At 41.8% G+C, this 17,796-nt stretch overlaps 1 protein-coding gene across 1 annotated transcript in view; it reads left to right on the top strand.

Annotated features, from left to right (window-relative positions):
* The window catches only part of UBE2W (ubiquitin conjugating enzyme E2 W), a 66,034-nt gene that overhangs the window by 34,399 nt on the left and 13,839 nt on the right, over positions 1-17,796 (top strand). The gene's annotated exons all lie outside the window — the stretch shown is intronic.

The following is a 17,796-nucleotide window of genomic DNA, read 5'->3' as shown; positions in this document are numbered from 1 at the left end:
GTGCAGTGTTTTATTCCAGAGATGATGGCTTCTGATTTGTAAAAAGGCACTTTTTTCAACAAGCCCTATTTTTGTTGAAAACTAAGTTGTTTTTTTTTAATTCATTTATGATATGAATGCTGTTCTGGATGTTTTACTATTATTACTTTATTTGAAATGCTGATGAAATCTAGTTCACATCTCAGGTTTTAAAGGTGCGGTCTGAGGAGACCATAAAATTCCCATGTCAGTAATTAAGTTTTAGAGAAGAGATTAAACACACGCCTGTCAGTAAAGGTTTAAGTACAACTGACAGTAAGACTTTCCTATCTTGCTCTTGGTGAGGATTTTTTGTATATGTAAATATTTATTGGAATGAAGGACATTTAAAAGCAGGGGGTGGAGGGGGAAACCACTGTGACACCCATGTTTCTTAGAAGATGTCCTGTTGATATTAAAAGCTTTGCAGTAGTGCAGCTGTATAATTCTAGCTTTGTGGAGAGAAGCAGTATAGTTTTTGCCTCCTCTGGTAAAGCAGTATGTTGTGCTTGCACACTCACAAATACTGATCATTCTAAAAACTAATAGGTTTGAACGACCTTGCATTTGAGTTACTTTTAATCCAAATTACACAGCCCATTTTGGAGTTGCTCTCCTAATCAGTGGTATGTGAAGAGTTGAATGTTGAACTGGCTAAGGGGAAATAAGCTGCCTTAGTGAGACTCAGTCTTCAACTGCAGCTACAGAGCAGGGTGGGAAGGGGGACTTGAAATTTGGTTTGCGTGCCAGGTACTTGTTGGTCTATAGTTTCCAGAACTTCTACGAACTTTCTAAACTTCCCAAATTTAAATTAAGCTTTAAAATACCTTAATAAAGTTGGAAGAGTGAGCCCTCTTTTCCTATATTAAAAATATATTTCAGAAACACAAATTTGAAAATACTTAGTGGCTGCTTTTATTTCAGTTTACTGATAATAGCAGCACAGAATATTCTGTTCAGTTGCCCTGTTTTTTCCCCGCCAGATTTTAAGTACTTTTGTAAGTAGTGTTCGAGGGGTTTTGAACAGTTGATTCAATTTAAGTTCGTTCTCTCTGGGGATACTTAAAATTGAAGTTGGTTTATTTGGGTTTTTTTGGTTTTGTTTTGTTTTGTTTTTAATTACAAAGCAAGAGCATTTTCAGTAACTTTGCAGTTCCAAAGTAGTTGCTGTCATATAGTGGCTTCTTTAGAAACGTCTGTGGGTTTCATTTACTGAATTATTTTGTATTTGAAAAACACTAAATGCAAAATCAGTTGATCATGCAGTGATTGATATCAGTGTAGAGATCAGATTTATAAGCCCCTGTGCACAGTCTTTTTAGTATGATACTCCATGGTAGCTTTTAAGGTGTGTGTGATAGTAGGTTAGTTTGTATTTAACCCCTTCAGTTTATATGCCTATTCTCTGCAAGTAACTTTGTCTTTTGAAGTGTCATTTTCCTTCAGACTTCTGCTGGCGAAAGAGCTGCTTACGAGAGACTCTGCTTTTCTGGAATAGGAATCTAGCGAAGAACTGGAAACCATAATGGTACCCTCTAAGGAAGATGTTACAATCTGGAATTCTGTAACAATGGCCACATTTGCTTCCCTCGTGCTGGTCTGGCTTTTGATATTTAAAATTTCCAATATAGGACCATAAACCTTCTGTCTTGTCTTCAGCAGTTGGGGACCTATTCTTCTGGATCTCTTTGGAGTGCTTTTTGCCAAGTAGGTCAGGATTAAATCTGTTCAGATGAACATTCTGTGCCCTTTCTCTTCCCAGGACTACGATATTATATGGATGGTGCTAATGCAGTTCTCCATGGCATTTTATCTTGACATATAAAGTCAAGCAGGGTTCCTGCTATTCAGTGTCTTTTCTTAGTGTGCTGCCACTGAAAAGGAGGAATTTGTACTCCTCCTCCTTCCTTTCCAGTCTTATGATTCACATTCTTACCTTGCCTTCTAGCTTGGTTGTCCCAGCCTGCACTGTGATGATTCACCATGTTAGACCAGTAGGGAACTGACTTGAGATGAAGAAGTGAAAATCTCAATTAGCATATTGAATCAGTTTGCTGCATAATTGTTTCAGAGCTAGTGCACGAAATGGGAAGGATTGTGCAGCTGGAGTTTAGGAGGTGATGGCTGGAAACCTGTTTTGTATCTTTAGACTTTTCTGCATAATATAAAGCACTAGAAGTCTTGTTTTATGCAGAAGTTGAGTTACATGCTGTAAGAAGCCTGACCTGGGGGTCTGGACTGCTTATGCCCATCTGTTGGCAGGGGATTCTTCTGTCTGTTCTTACAAAGCCTTTGACTGATCTTTTGCCTTGATTGTCTGTGCCTAGGATTTTTGGGCATTGTGGGTTTTTTTGTTTGTTTGTTTTGGTTTTTTGTTTTGTTGGGGTTTTTTTGTTTTGTTTAAATAGCAAGCAGCCAATTGACTGTTTTTCTTATTCTCTAAAGTGTCCATAAATCTATAGAAAACATTGGTAGCTATCTTTGCATGCACAAAAAAACCCCAAACCCACATCTTTAATTGGGTCTAAACTATTTGTTGAAGATTAGTATTCTGAAGATAGAAGTATAGGAAGTATACGACACTAAGTAAGCAATTTACAAAGACTGATAAAGCATCCAATCTCCAGATGATTTGGAGTATATTGAGTCTGAAGTCTTGATTCACATCAGGATTTGAGTTTACAGGAGGGAAAATAAATTTGGGCATCACCTTGCACTAATGTGTTTTATATTATACTGAGTTTTGGACTATAACTTTTTAAACCTTTTGCATATCTGTGCGTTATCATATGCCCCAGGGAGTAACTTCGGTCTTAAACATCACGCTGGAGTAACAGAAGACTTCGACTTCCTTAAACAAGTAGGAGTCCAGACAATCCTGCATTGGGAATGATCTTCCAAATGCTCCTGCAGATTGTGTTGACTAGCACAATAAGCATGCTGTACGGAGATAAAAATGCTCACAAAGTGGGGTGGGAGAGAGAAATGAAAGGGGGAACAACCAGTTCTTGAAGGTTAATTTTGATAGATTTCTGAAGATGTAGCTGGTTGTGTGGAGTGGCTTTGGGGTTTTTTGTATGTGTGGCAGTTCTTTTTTTAGGAGGACATCAGTACTTGCACCAAGCTGTAATTCTTCTTATGAAGGTCTTTAAAAGTGGAAGAAGGCAAATGCAATACAACTATGGTCATGATCTAACAGAACGATCAAGGTCCTGTATAAAAGCCATTATCAGAGTTTGTTGGGATAAGCTGTACTAATAAAAACTGCTGGTCTGATCAAACTTTACAACTTGGAGAACAGATAGCCTCTCTCCATGAACTGAGGTAGTAGGTTTCTTTTTGCTTTGCAATAATTTTTCAGAAACCCTGGTAAACTCTCAGCAAAGTAGACCGTGCCATGTCTGATGAGGTTCTGCAGTCTTGCAGGTGAAAAATAGACCTGGTATGGTACCTTGTTACATGTGTTCGTAGTTCTGAAAGTTACTTCTGTTAGCTTCCTTCCTTGTTTTAGTCTGTAGGAATAGACTAAATCATATCTGGACGTTACTCACATCTTCCTAGTATGTGAGGTACTATGAGGAAATGCTGAATAGAAAAGCTTGTGATTCTTTTCCATAAAAACTCAGAACTTCTCTTAAAGTTATCTAAATGTCATCTGCTTCTGTATTTTCTCATCAACTACTTTGTAATATTGGGTTTTTTTTTTTGAAGCTCATTTCTGTGCAACACTTTTTGAAGGTGAATGTTATAAAGGCTTACCATTTGGGTAATGATAGGGATTGTCATTTCATCTGCAAGACAAGTTTTGTTATGTCTGGAGCATCCCTGCACCTCATGTTTAATGTCTCGGGAGTCTCTTTGGAGTAAACCAAAGATCTAATTGGAAAATTTGTGGTAATCTCTGCATAAGCCAATTCCATGCTGTTTTGTGGCTAGATGGCTGCCTTGGGATGCATGGAAAGCTATTAATGCGCCTGGCTTTATTCTGAGTAGATGGTTCAGGAGTTTGTCACAAGGCAAAGCATTTAATTCATTCTTTTTTATATTTACTAAGTAATATTGCAGGATTTGGTCTCCAGAAAGAAGTCCTGCTGCTTGAATTTACTGCAGCTGGTTTTGTCAGATTATTTACATGACAATATTTATGCTTCATTAGTGACAGTCATTTATAATTTTACTAGCGGCTCCCCCAAAAACTTTACTAAGGGTTGGGGACTCAATTTTGACAGGACTGTGAAACGATCAGAAGCCAAACAGCTTTAACGAACTTTATCTGACATAAATATGACCTGTGTCTCTTTCAGAGTACATTGTTATACTGTTAATCCACTCTTGTCCTGTGAAAGTTACAGTGCTAGTTGCTGTAACGTGTATAATATACAGCAAACTTCTTGCAGAGTAAACTCACTTAGAAATGGCTACTTTGTAGGTGAAGTGGAATAGTTAAATTGCTTTTGATGTAGGTGTAAAATGTGTAAATTCTGTGATTTCAACTGATGTAATACCTAGTGTTTGCTCAGTAGCACTTCACCTTTGAAGCTGTGTGTTGCTGCTGTCCCTAGAAATAGCACACATTTAGTTGCTCTGAGATCCATGACTTAAAAATTTGGGCAAACAGACTGAACCTGATATATACTAGCAAGAGATAGTGTTAATGGCAAATTGGAGGCATTGGTAATCCTCTGGAAGCGAACATCACAGGAGCAACAATGCTGCTGGTTGCCCTTGCTTTTAGCAGTTCCATTCATGAGCTTCTATACTTCCGAGCACGTGTAGGCAATGCTTTAGTGTTGTTCCTATTGACTATGGTAAGCCCTGTATGTGTTTTACTGATTCGTGTTTACAATACTAGTAACTTCTGAAGCTTTTTTTTTTGGCTGGGTGTGGGATGGAAACCCATTTTCTCTATGAAGAGTGTGTCTGTTCTGTATACATAATGCTGTGCATGGAGAATTCCTTTCTTTTCTGCTTGCTGTTTGACTTCATAGAGGTCCAAGATTTCTCTTGGAACAAGAACTTAATAATTTAAAAACTTACTAATTTAATATAGGTTTAACTTCCTGTATAATTTTATATTCTTGCCCAATTGCCTTAAGTCATTATTTTACCTTCTGCAAAACAGCAGAAATACACGTCATTTTCAACTTGTGGCAGAAATTTTCCATTGCAATAAAAGTCCTGTGATAAAAGGAGCATTTTAAGGAGGGTTAGACTTAGTTTGCCTTAACTACCTTAGTGTGGTAGCTAAGGAATATAAGCTTGTTACTGAAGGAGACAACATGTTTTGGAGTAGTGTAAGTTAACATAGCTGGGTGGAAAAGCAAACAAACTATGCAGAACGGAAAGTACCTTTCTGCTGATTCAGTTCTCTGCAAATCAGTTGTCCTTTTACATCTGCTTAACTGTTTCTGGTAAATTTGATGCCGGTAGAAGAACATGTTTGGCAGTGAGTGAAATATTTAATTTTTATGTCCCAACACTGACCTTAACTTACTTTAAGATTTAAAAGGCCTGATCCGTCTTTTCTTTGTCACAGTCCACTACAGTCTGCCACTGGTAAAGTTGTTGGTAGGTATGATTAGGTACAATCTCTCACTAGCACAACTGTGCTTAATAGGTGTACCTACTCTTGAAACTGACGTACAGACAGACTGATGCAGTTACTGGGTTTTTTTTGAGGTGTGGTGCTGTAATCTGTGCCTGCAGTGAGAAGCACTAATGAGAATCAAAAGCACTTCAGGATGGGCGTAATGCTCATACAATGCTGTCAATGAAAACAGCATCATGTCTGCACTTGTTTGAAAGCCTTGTTATGTAGTCAGAATGCTATCAGTAAAGCAAATCCCTAACAAACAAACATTCAAAAGCCAAAAAACAACCCAGAGTTGCAAACAGGAATGTAATCTTATATCGTCTATTGTTGCTTTGGCCTGTATTTACACTTTGACTTTCCTATACTTATCTCCCGAGCAGAGCGCAGTGATGCAGAAGTGGGCCATTCCTAAATGTCTGACTGCACTTTGCAATGGAAAACTAATAAGCTGTGGTCTTCAGGTTGCTAGTTCTGGCATTGATTCTCACTAATTCATCAGACTGCAGTTACATTTATCCTCATTACCTGTAGTCATGAGATTTGAAGCCCTGATTGACCTGAATTAGCTGGGTTTTCTTCAAAAATTCCATTATCTGTGTTGTATGGTAGTAATCCAAACCTAGTTTTCTAAATCTGGAAACAAATAGGAAATAAGAAAAGCTTCCTGCATTCTACACAGATGATGAACTTGTGTGTGCTAACTAACTGCATAACACACAAGTTTATACAGTTACTAGACATACTAACTATATAGGCACAAATGTGCATAATTGCATTTTCTGTAGTTGTAAGAAGCCAGGATAACTGTACAGAAAGTTCTTAGTTCCTTGTGTTGAAAATTAAATAGAAAATTATGGAAATGGCTGACACAAGACCAATCATGTTGTTGTAACACCAAACAAATTAAATGTACAAATTAAAACTAGAGACTTAGGGCTAGCTTTTGTGCAGTTTTGGATAAGTGAACTGGGATAATGAATAATGTGAAGTTTTCTGAATGCGTAATGCAGCTCCTAACATTTACTGTAAAATGATTTACCAGTATAATTTTTAAATTTCACTAGCATTATTCAAAGAATAAGTTAATTACATTTAGGCAAGGCTTTACTATTTCCAGCACTGATGTGCGAGAACAAATAATTACAGAGAAATACAATTCTATCTGCAAAGCGATCTGAATTTGGGTCAGTGGGCCAACAAATGAAAAAATGGCTTTGATACCTTGATGGTAAGAAATTTAGATGTAAGCTGGTAGTTGCAAAATCAGCACATTGTTTGGCTGGACTCACTTTGGTGTGCTCTAAAAAATTATAATTGCTAAAGGAGATGAGGGCCTAGAAGTTGCACAATGTCCTTACACCAACAGTAATTTGAAGTGATGGGAAAAGTTGAATATATGCTGACAAGTGCAAGTTCTAGTTCACTTCATTTAGATTCTTAAAGTGATTGTGTGATTCATCTGATTTAGGGAACATGCATTTTAGGCATGAATCATGAAAGATAATGTGTTACCTGAGTTGTTAATGCTCATGTGTCTTCACTGGAGCATAAAGAATAAATGGCTTCCATTACCTGAGAAAACTATATAGTATTGAGTTGTAAGTTCATTGTATGTTGGTTTGTTCATGTGTCTCATTCAGTGTGCTATATAAGGTGATAAATTGTTTTTGTCACTAGTATGACATGCATCGTGGACAAAAATCTACCTTCATAGTCACAGTTCTGCACCTGTAACTGGGGAGAGCAGAAGTCCAGTAAAACTTAGGTTTGTTAATAATGCTGCCTGTTAATCAAATGTAATCCCAAACTCCTGGCTATTGTTTTTTTAATAGCTTTTAGTTATTGGAAAAATAATATTTAAAAAATTAAGTGACCCGTTCTTCTGGTATTAAGCTATTAGAGGCATTCGCTCAGTTGAATGACTAATACAAGTAGTGCAGTGCATTGTCTACTTCCTATTGGTATATTATCAGCACTCTGTATTAGCTTAATTACTCTTTCAACTTTAGTATCAAAATATATACTAAGTCCTTTAATATGCATTCTAAAAGTACAGCTAAAAGGAAGCTTTATAAAACCCTGGGACAGGTTGCTGGAAGAAGTTGTAAAATCCCAGTCTTTGTGGAGGTTTTCAAAAGTAAACTGAGCAACTTGTGAACTCTGAAGTCAGATCCAGCTTTACAGCCGGTTCTTCTTTGGGGGGTGTTGAGGGAGGGTGGTGGAGCAGGTGACCTTCAGAGGTCCTTTCAACTTTTTCTGTTTCTAATATGTTGATTTAAAAGCAGTCTGCTGCTTCTGTGGTTCTGCCAATCTCCTTGTTAAATACATTGCATTTTCTGGGGTGATTTTTGTTTGTTTTGTTGTACCAGTGTGTATGGAGAGATGGAAACTGATTTGTCGGTGACTTCTTTTTAATTACAATTCTAATAATAAAATTTATCAGTAAAAATTAAAATATTTTGATTTTTTTCAAGTCAGCTTGAAAGTGCCAGTTTGGTTTGCCTGAATCTAAGGTTAAAAATGACAAGGCCAAGTGTCTTCAAGTGTCCTGCTCTCGTGTACACAAATGGAATTCCTCTGTGTCCTTTCCCCCAGTTAGGCATTTGCACAGGCATTTAAGCATTAGTGTGGCTTTTTTTTCCTTCCTCTTGTTTTCAAACTGCATACTGAATTAATCACTCCTATTAAGAACTCACCTACTGAAACTAGATTGTTGGGCAAGTCATGACACTCCCATTATGTACTAATGGAGTGGATGAGTATATACAAACTATGCATCTCATTTACAAAAATCGAGAGGCTTTTAAGTTCTGTGAAGCTGCTCTTACTGGAGGTACTGAGTAGGCTTCATCCCATATCTCAATAGCAGGGAAAAAAACCCATGAAGGTACAGTAAATCTGAAGAGTGGCTAGTAATGCAACTTAATTGTTCATATATGTAAATCTCCAGTCATACAGGAAACTTACTAAAAACCAAAACACTAATATTTGATCCTTTGTTTTATACCTGAAAAAAATTAGATCCAGAAGTTACCAGTGTATTTAAAATATATATATGTTAAGTTTTCAATTAATTTTGCACTTTGTTATTCAAAACATTTGAATAACAAGTACTCAGTTTTCTTTCAGCTGTATGTCGTTTGCAGTACAGAATGTATATTAAGGTATGAGTCTCTTCTGAGTTAATACATGTATTTCAAGATATGTTTTAAAACTAAGTTTTTAATCTCTAATAATAGCAGTATTATAAAAAAGGTAGCTATTGAAATTAATAGCACAGACTGGAGACTAGAAGTTTGTTGGAATTCTGTCTATTGCAGGAAGTTCAGAAAACTTCCCTTGTAACCTGATGCTTACATTCAACTAATGCATTTTTCCACTGGATACACAGATACTAGGTGTATGTGGTATGTACAGGTTGTTCTTGAAATGACTAACAGTAAGTAAAGTAAAAAACAAAATTTTTATAGACAGCGTTATGATTCAGCATCTGAACGAACCTTTACTTACGCAAAAGCTTGTAGTAGCCTTATGACAGGTACTTGCATGATTATCTATTGCTAACTTGTATCAGAAGACTACAGAAGACATTATGCTGTGTACTGTGCTCGGCTCTTAAATGAAATGGGAGATGAGGAATCTCAGAAACAGAAAAACAGTGGAGGAATGAGAAGGGGAGTATGAAAAGCTACCACAGCTGAACACAGGGTATGTATAAAAATGTCTCAGCAAATGCTGAGCTCTAAAACTATGATTAAATAAGTTTTAAATCTCATATTAGTAATCTGTTGGGTTGAATAAAACCTTGCTATCACTTAGACACTCGTAATACAGTTCTGCCACCAAGTGTCATTGCGCTTACTTGGCATATAAATTATTGTCTGCAATATATATGCTTACTGCCAAAATTCACCTGTGCTATGTGTTACTTGGGAGTGTGTCCATACCATCTGCTTGGAAACCCTGTAAGGCTGCATCTTTTTGTTTTTTTGGTCAGTTTTCGTGCTGATCCACCATTTGGTTTCAAGTCAAGATTCAAATAAAAAAAGAGAGAAACCGGAGAAAATGAGAGCGCCGGTTTCATTCTGATCCTGACTTACGTATCTGGGTTTTTTTAAATTACATTCGCTATGTCCAATGTTCTAACTCCATACCTATCATTAAAATCCAGTTGCCTAGGATAAAGATACAGACATCTCCCAAATCTAGTTTTGTTTATAAGCCTGAGGAGTTTTGTTACTGCAGTCTTGCAAAACGGGCAGGAAATCCATTGCTTCAAGTTCTGATGCTTCTACCAGGCTTTGTCATGGATTTAAAAATTCCTGGTTTGTTTTACTTGACAAATAATTACCTGAGCCAGTCAAGAAAGCAGGTTCTTAGAAAGTAAATCAGGTAGATTATGGATTAAACTCAGAAGCCTTTTTTCTTAAATGAACAATAAACTTTTGATTATTTTGAGATAAAGAATTTTAATGTTACCTTTTTAATGCTAAAGATTAATGTCTTGGAATTCCCTTCCTCTTATTCTCTCTTCTATTGATTTCTGATGTAAAAGAGGACTTCAAGGAACGGTTTAGCCTTTAACCTCAATTTTGCACAGCTGCAAATCTGATTGCCGACTGCTTTTTTTATTTTATTATTTTTGCTTTCTTTTATTTTTTCTCTCTAGTTGTTCCTTCTGTAGAGGACGTACAAAAACCTGAAAGATGGGCAACGAGGTAACTGCTGGTGGAACCACAGGACACCTGTTGGTTGGAAGGGCACGGACAGGGGGCTATCAAAAAACGTGCACCAAGTGAGACAGGGCTTGATCCTGTTGGGCGGTGGCAGGGTGTGGACTTGAGGGGCCAGCCGGGGCCCCAGTGTCACTGCTGCTGGGGACTGGAGCAGGTACGGGAGGGGAGCAGGGCCCCTTTTATGCGGGCTCCCCCCGGGGAGGGCAGTGCCCAGCAGCCGCACCGGCTACCCTTCCCTTCAGCAACACCATTTGCCGTAATTCCGCCCAGGAGGAAAGCTCCTGCCGTGCTGCGTTCTGTTTACCCGCCTCTCACTCGGTTCCTGCAAGCCATTATTTTCTCCTTCTTCGCACTAAGCCTCGCTATTCCGTTCCTTGGAGCTTAATCTCTTTGGAAGAGCAGGAATCCCCTGCCTCCAGCTCAGGCAGCGCTTTCGGGAGCAGCCAGCAGGGGTCAGGAAACGTGACCAACACGGAGGTACGACCATGGCAAGACAATTCGCAACGCGAGATGACCCCAGTGTCGCTCGTGCCGTAGGACCCGGCTCAAGAGAGCGGGGCTGCGCCGGAGCGGTTAGCCGTCGGCAAAGCGAAGGGAAAGGGGGATCCCGGGGAGCGGCCGGCGCTGCTGGGAGCAGTGCCCCGCGCCGCCGCTGGGGGCGCTGCGCGCCGCCTCTCCAGGCCGGGGAAGGGACGCGGACGGGGCCATTCGAGCAGCGGGAGCGGGGGGGAGCGAGTCCGGGGTGCAGCACCGGGAGCCCTCCGCGGGCGGAGGGGCGCGCTGGGGGTGGCGGCGGCGAGGCGGGAGGAGGCCGCCGAGGGGCGGCGGGAGGCGCTGCTGAGGCGAGGCGGGGCGGTGGCGGCGGGAGGCCGAGGGGGGGCGCGGAGTGGTTGGGGCCGGCGGCGGCCGCCGCGGCGGCGGGGTCAGTTCTCTTTAGTGTTTGCCGATGTTGGAGGCGTCTCCAAAGTGTCCCCGGGAAGCAGGTAACCGGGCCCGCGGGGCGGACCTGCCACCCGCCGCCGGGGGGTGGGGGGGAGGCCGCTGGATGTGGGGAACTGCGCCGCAGGGGAGGGGGCTGCCTCAGCCATCATGTCCGAGCCCCCGTCTCGTCATCCCCTCCTTCAGCCGGCGCAGCGGGTTCGGGGCTAGGGCTTAGCAGGTCCCTCGGCGGCCCGCAACTCCCCGGGGCCCGGCAAGCGCTTCTGCGCCACGGCGCTGCCGGTCGGCTCTGCTCCGGCTGGGGACGGCGGCGGAGGAGGCGCCAACCCCGCCATCCGCCCGGCGCCCCCAGTTCCCCGCCGAGGGGCGGAGGAGCCGGGCGGGAGCACAGGTGGGCCGCCCAGCACCGCCAGGGGCCTCGGAGGAGCCCCCTCCGCAGCTCCCCACACCCGAGACCCGTCTGCTGGCGGCGCCCGCTGGTCCAAGGCCGGGCCGCGGCCGGGCCGTGCGTTGGTGCTGGGATGGGCTCGGCGGGTCCTCGCCGGGCCTGCCCTGCCTCAGACCTCGGGAAGTAGTTGGGTGCGACCTGAACTTGCTCCGCCGCCCGGCGTGTCTTCCTGGGCCCGGCGGCGCGTTGAGGTGCACGGCCTCGGGGGCGCTGGGTGGCAGCTGCCGGCGGCGGGGCGAGGGGCGGCGGCGCGGATCCCGCAGCCCGGCCGTGGTGCTTGTCGGTGCCGTGTGGGTCACCCTCGCCTCGCATATCCTGCGCTGCCCCCAACTTCGGACAGGGCCCGAAACTTTGCCAGCGGGGCTAGGAGCTCCCACTCCCAAAATGGATGTCGGCGGCTCCTCTACGGAGCGCTGGGCAGTGCAGCGGCACCAGGGCTTGGGGGATGTCTTTGAGGTGGGCCCCAGGGAGATACTGCTGGTAAACGGAGTAGCCCAGGCCGTTAGGCAGCGTTTTGCCAGTGTTCAAGTCTCGGGTGGAAGAAAGTTCATCTCTATCACAGCCAGGCCTGGAAGTCCCAGCCGTGCCCTCCTGGGAAAGGGAGGGTTGCTCGAGGCGAGCTGTTTGCCTTTCGCTTGGGGTCACACCCGCCAAGCCAGTGATACCCAAGCAGAAAACCTCCCCACAGTGCATCTGCCTGGTGTTGCCTTACGGCCAGTAAGCTGTTCCAAGACATAAGCTCCTCAGGCCGTGCTTGGAATGCTCCCCGTGCAAATACCACGGTACTAAAAAAAAAGTTTGTTGTACAAAAAAAGTAGAAGTGTCGCTGTTGTTATCCCTCTCTTTGTGTGAAGTACTGTATTGAACACTACGGAGGAACATGCATGCATAACCACGACGTTGCAAGGCATATATAAGTTACTTGCTTTGGTGTAACTAGGTGTAGTTGCATTGCGCTTCTGTAAGCGAGCGTATGTTGCTCTATCTCGCTTATGCTACTGGTGGCATCAGGCTGCTCGGGAGTAAGGTCTTCCTGAGCTGTGCGGTAATTCCAGGTTAGCAGTCTACACCAGGGTAGTAATATTAATGCAGTTAAGTAGTTTATTAAATACAAGGAGGCTCTGTATAGCCTGTACAGTCATCACTGTCTGTGCGAACAATGCTAGGCTGACAGATTTCTGAATGCAATCTCTTTTCTAGAAAGCCAGCAGCATTGCAAGATTTCCAGTTCTGATTTCCAGCAGCTGAACCTTTAGCTTTGCCCTAGAAAGACTCCTGGAGAGAAATATTTCTGTTCTTGCCTGTCTTTGCTAAGATTCCTATTGCTGACAGCTAGGAACAGGATTGAGACTGCCTGCTTGTTCATAGTTTTTGAGGGGAAGGGACAATTCAGCTTTGCTTTGCTTTACAGAGGACTTTTCACCAATGTTGCTCAGCTTTAGCATAAATCATCCAGCTTGGGTTCAGTTTAGGCTATAGTCTGGAAGCCAAAATCTTAGATTGCCAGCTTAAACTACCTTGTCCCCCAAGAATTAATGTCAAAAGAAGAATGATTTTGAATAGTCTTATGCCCTGAACTATGAAAGTAGATTGTAAAGGAACGTTCTAATTTTGCTTGCAGATAAACCTGATTGGAGATGTTTTAGTGACTTGACCAAGTTTAAATAAGCACTTGATTAGCCTCTTCCTTGGGAGCAAATCTCAGGCTTGATTTTCCTACACAGGTTTATAAACATAACACCACCATAGTTCTGGTTTACACTGGTGTGAATGTGGGAAGTGAATCAAATAATATGTGTTTTATTTGTAAAGTGTCATGAAAAATGACCTTGGGAAGGTTAGGCAACAGGCTGTAGTGAAGCAGATCCTCTGATTTCCGGACTACTTCTCCAACCATTAGGAAAAGGTGCACCTGTCATGCTCTATCTAGACAGTTTGTTTTGACCTGTTTGAAATATGTGGCTGTTGACTTGTCAGTCTTCAAAAAGTCTGAAAAATGCATCCATTATGCAGTCCCTCAGCCTAAAATGCATCTTGTAGTATCATAGCATTGGAGAACAGGCCTTACAAATTGTGCGGGTTTTAGTGCCATTTTACTTGGTGTATACTTCATAAATACACATATACACGTTCACAGATCTTCTCCCATTGGAGAGTCAGGTATCTGCTTCCTCACATGGGTCACACTAATGTGGTGGGAAAGGACCTAACTGCATCCTTTCAGGATACTGTAACAATGTAACTCCTGTTAATAAGCCACCAAAGCTTCACTTTTCCTTCCCCTGCTTACACTGATTTCTTACCAGCAACAGCAGGATCTATGAGATAGGAGTTAGGCCTGTCTTTTGCCAGAATCAATTATTTTGCATTTCTGATCTTTGGGCCATGCATAGCCTGCATTTCTTATGACAGATCTTGATTTTTTCTCTCTTCCAAAAAGAGAAACAAAGGAAAAGAATGGCTCCCTTAAAGCTGCTGTGGATACTGGTGTCAAAATCCACATGGGAAACCAGGAATCCCTGCTACCTCTTTCTGCCTTCATGCTTCTTGGCTGTTCTTGTTGCTGATTTCACCATGTTAATGCTTATAAATACCCACATGTATGGGTCTGAGCTGCCAGAGGCTCGGCCTGGGTCTCTCACCTCACCCAGCACTCGTCTGTCTGCTTGATCTTTGCTGACAGGTAGCATATACATGGTCTCTGAAACCAGCAGGTCAGAAGAATAAGGCAGGAGTTTCCATTTGGTTGAGGGCTGTGTAAGGCAGAAGGCTGGGGTCGTGTGAAGGCAAGTCAGGGAATGGGGCTGGCAGTTTTGTTCATTGAGGAGAGGATGTATGGTGCAAGGGGGAAATGAAGTTGGTGCAAGCAAGTGACAAACTGCAAAGAGAGGAAATGGAACCTGTGTATAACATAGTTAATATATACATATATATTAAAAGTCAAGGGCTCTGTGTTTTGGCGGTCTGCTCATTGTCAGCGCGAAGTCGTGATCAGCATTATCCAAAGCGTGTTTGCATTAAAAGATCAAGAGTTCAGTAAAAATCTGAGAGTAAAAATTTGTGAGATTTCTTGTCAGGTGTTGTTCTGGAAACACTTTAAGAGTTGTGACAGGCAATTTTTTTTCTAATCTAGAAATGAATTTTGAAAAACCATCTGTGGTAGTGTGATGCTAAAGTCACATGCATATCTGTAGCTGCTAAAGTTTGTTCGTACTTCATTTCAAAGGCAACTGTCTTGTGTTTTGGTTTTCCTTTTTTTTTTTTTCCTGGTAGTATTCTGAAGGTTTCCAGTAGTAAAACCTGTATTCCAGGGTCACAGTGTGCTTACCTGTGTCATACTGCATCTTTTCTTTTGCTTTATTCAACTGCATTTCTGTATGTTACAAATGCATTGATACTTAACCAAATAAAAGCAAACTATGGTGTTGGGTTGTTTTTTTTGTGTGTGGTTTTTTTTTTGTTTTGTTTTGTTTGTGTTTTTCTCCTGGTAAATAACACTTTTGTATAGTAAATTATTTCATTTTGTGACTCCAATATATTTCTATATCCCCATAACCTATTTTAATAAAAAAGGTGGGAGAGGTTCTTTTTTAGACTAACTGGGTGTTTGAGCACAGATTGCTGTTGGTGTTTGAGGATGTCCCAGTGATAGCCAGTGGTCAAGTATTATGGTGAGTGTGGGTTAACTTGCTATCTTTAGTTTCTGAGAAAAGACAGCTTGCTGATGTGTTTACCGTAGTACCACACCCTCAAAGGGTGTGTTTACAGTCTCATCTTTTCCTGAAAACTTCCAAAGGATGGTGTAACAGGCAGTGGTCATGCTTCCAGTTTCATTGCTTGACAGCTTTGAGGAGACTGTTTGTCTCCAGGCTGAAGGAAATGGCTTTTGAGTTCAGGAGACAAGATTTTCTGGGGAAGTTTCTTGCAATGGAAATGGTCATCTGTTGGAACAAGAAAAGTTCTTTAAGAGATGAGGAACCCAATTTTTATTGCTGTTGCTGTTTTTAGTGTCTTATTTTTGGCAGCTGTTATGTATTTGTAGTTTCCAGTTTCTCATGCAATAACACCAGTTAAAAAAAAAAAAAGGTGTTGTACAAATATAAGGAAATTTCACTATACTAAATGTGCAGATTGATGTCTGGATCAGTAACTGGCTATAAGTGATAGAGATCTTCCATGTCAGCCAGATCACAGGTCCATACACTGATACACTGAAGGGAGGAAATCGAGATACACTGTTCCCAAGGTGAGAGTGCAGAACTGGTACAGAGCAATGTTGGGTCAATTTGTAGCATATCCAGTTGCAGTGATACAAACAAAGAAATGAAATAATGTCTGTATGTGTTTAGGCTTTGTTAAACACTGTAAGAACAAGAAATAATCTAAAATTGTTTGTTAGGAAGCTGTATTAATTTTTTGTTTGTCTTAATTCCCCCTCCCCCCTTCACAATTCTGGTCCTTTTTGAGTCCTAGATACTAAGTTGCAGGGCTTTTTCCTTTCCAGACTGTGGAAAATGTCTTCACGGCTTTTTGTTCTGGTCTTGTGTATCTGATAGTACTTAAACCCACCTGCTTGGAACTGTATTCCATCTGTGGTGGCAATGGCCTTCAAGTGGACATTGCCAGTGGATATTTTGTTTAAGATTGTATACTCAAGAGACATTCTTTTTTTTCCTTTAAGGCCTGGGAATCTTAATAAATTACTTCAGAGGGATTTTATGGAAAACTTCTGACTGGCCCTCTTGTAATTCAGTGAAACACACTAACTCGTCTTGTATGAAATAGGTTCCTCTCAGCTTCTGCACAGCAACTAAGGCTTTCTGCCCTTCATGAAAGGGGATGAGAAGCTTGTCCTGGATCAAGAGGCAGGTAAAGCTTCCCTGGTTTCTCAGAGACATTTCTCAATGTTCTCTTAGCTGCGTACACAGAGTTAGATATGGGGTTTAACCTCTTCAAAAAGGGAGAATGACCCATATCACCTTTTCTTCATGCCTCTTCAGCTGGCCAGTTTTTTATCACTTAGAGTCTGAAACAAGTGAAAAGTCATTGAAGATGTCAGCACTGGATCCCATTTCCATGGACTTGATGGAGTTGTCATTCATGAGAACATTATGGGTATGAATTTGCAGGCAACCTGAGGTATTTGCCAGGTCCCAGGAGAAGAGTTAATATAACCCTTCAGCTGTTATGTTACAAGGCTCCTCTGAAACTGGCTGTTCCACAAATTACTGTCAGTGGCAATTCTCCACAGGAGGTGGCTTTGGAGGCCCTTTTTCATGTGACCATTAAGCTATACCTAAAATTTTGACTCTCTTTTTTTCTGGTTGTCTTCAAATCCCACTGCAGTCAGAGCCCCTTGATGCTTTGTAACATCCCCCGTCGTTACAGGTAGGCATGAGAGCAAACTGCTGCTGTAGCTGGTGATACGGGTCTTTAATACTACAGTTTAATACCATACTTCAAGTATTGTAAAAACAAAGTAAGCAGCAACTTGCCCATTTTGGATTTGGGTTTCTTTTTTTTCTTTTTTTTGGGTCACAGGTAGGATTTTGGTCCTTTTTAAGGCTTTTAAGCCCTCTAAGGTTACTAGCTAACTCTGTGCTCTCTAGGAATTTTGACGTCTAGCACCAAAAAAGAAGCAGTTTTATTTGCTGTCATTGTAAATACTGCCTGGTGCTGTTTACCTTTGCTCAGGCACTTCATAGTTGACAGGAGCAAGGGACACAGTTACTATCAAACTAATATACCTAATATATCCCCAGGATAGGGCAGGATAGAGCACTGCAGGTGAATAGTTAGCTGAGCCAGTTCCAGGGTCTACTCTGCTTTTCAAATGTAGGTCTCTTTGCTGTTGTGCTGGATTGCAGATCTCTGCTCCACAGCTCCGGGGTCTGCATTTCTAACCTAAGATTCTGCTGTGTATCATCACAGCCTAGATGCCTTTATTGCAGGAGGCAAGACTGTGTTAGGCATATATATGTAGCCAAATACCACGTGTTCTGTTGGAGATCCTAGAAAGCAAGGTCCTTTTTTCCTTTTGAACTACTTTTTATTTATTTGAT

Source organism: Neopsephotus bourkii, unplaced genomic scaffold, assembly GCF_033783945.1.
Source record: "Neopsephotus bourkii isolate Nb327-2 ecotype Australia unplaced genomic scaffold, CSIRO-AGI_Nbou_v1 NB_1820, whole genome shotgun sequence".
NCBI classification, from domain to species: Eukaryota; Metazoa; Chordata; class Aves; order Psittaciformes; family Psittacidae; genus Neopsephotus; species Neopsephotus bourkii.
This window is presented reverse-complemented; position numbering and strand designations above follow the sequence as displayed.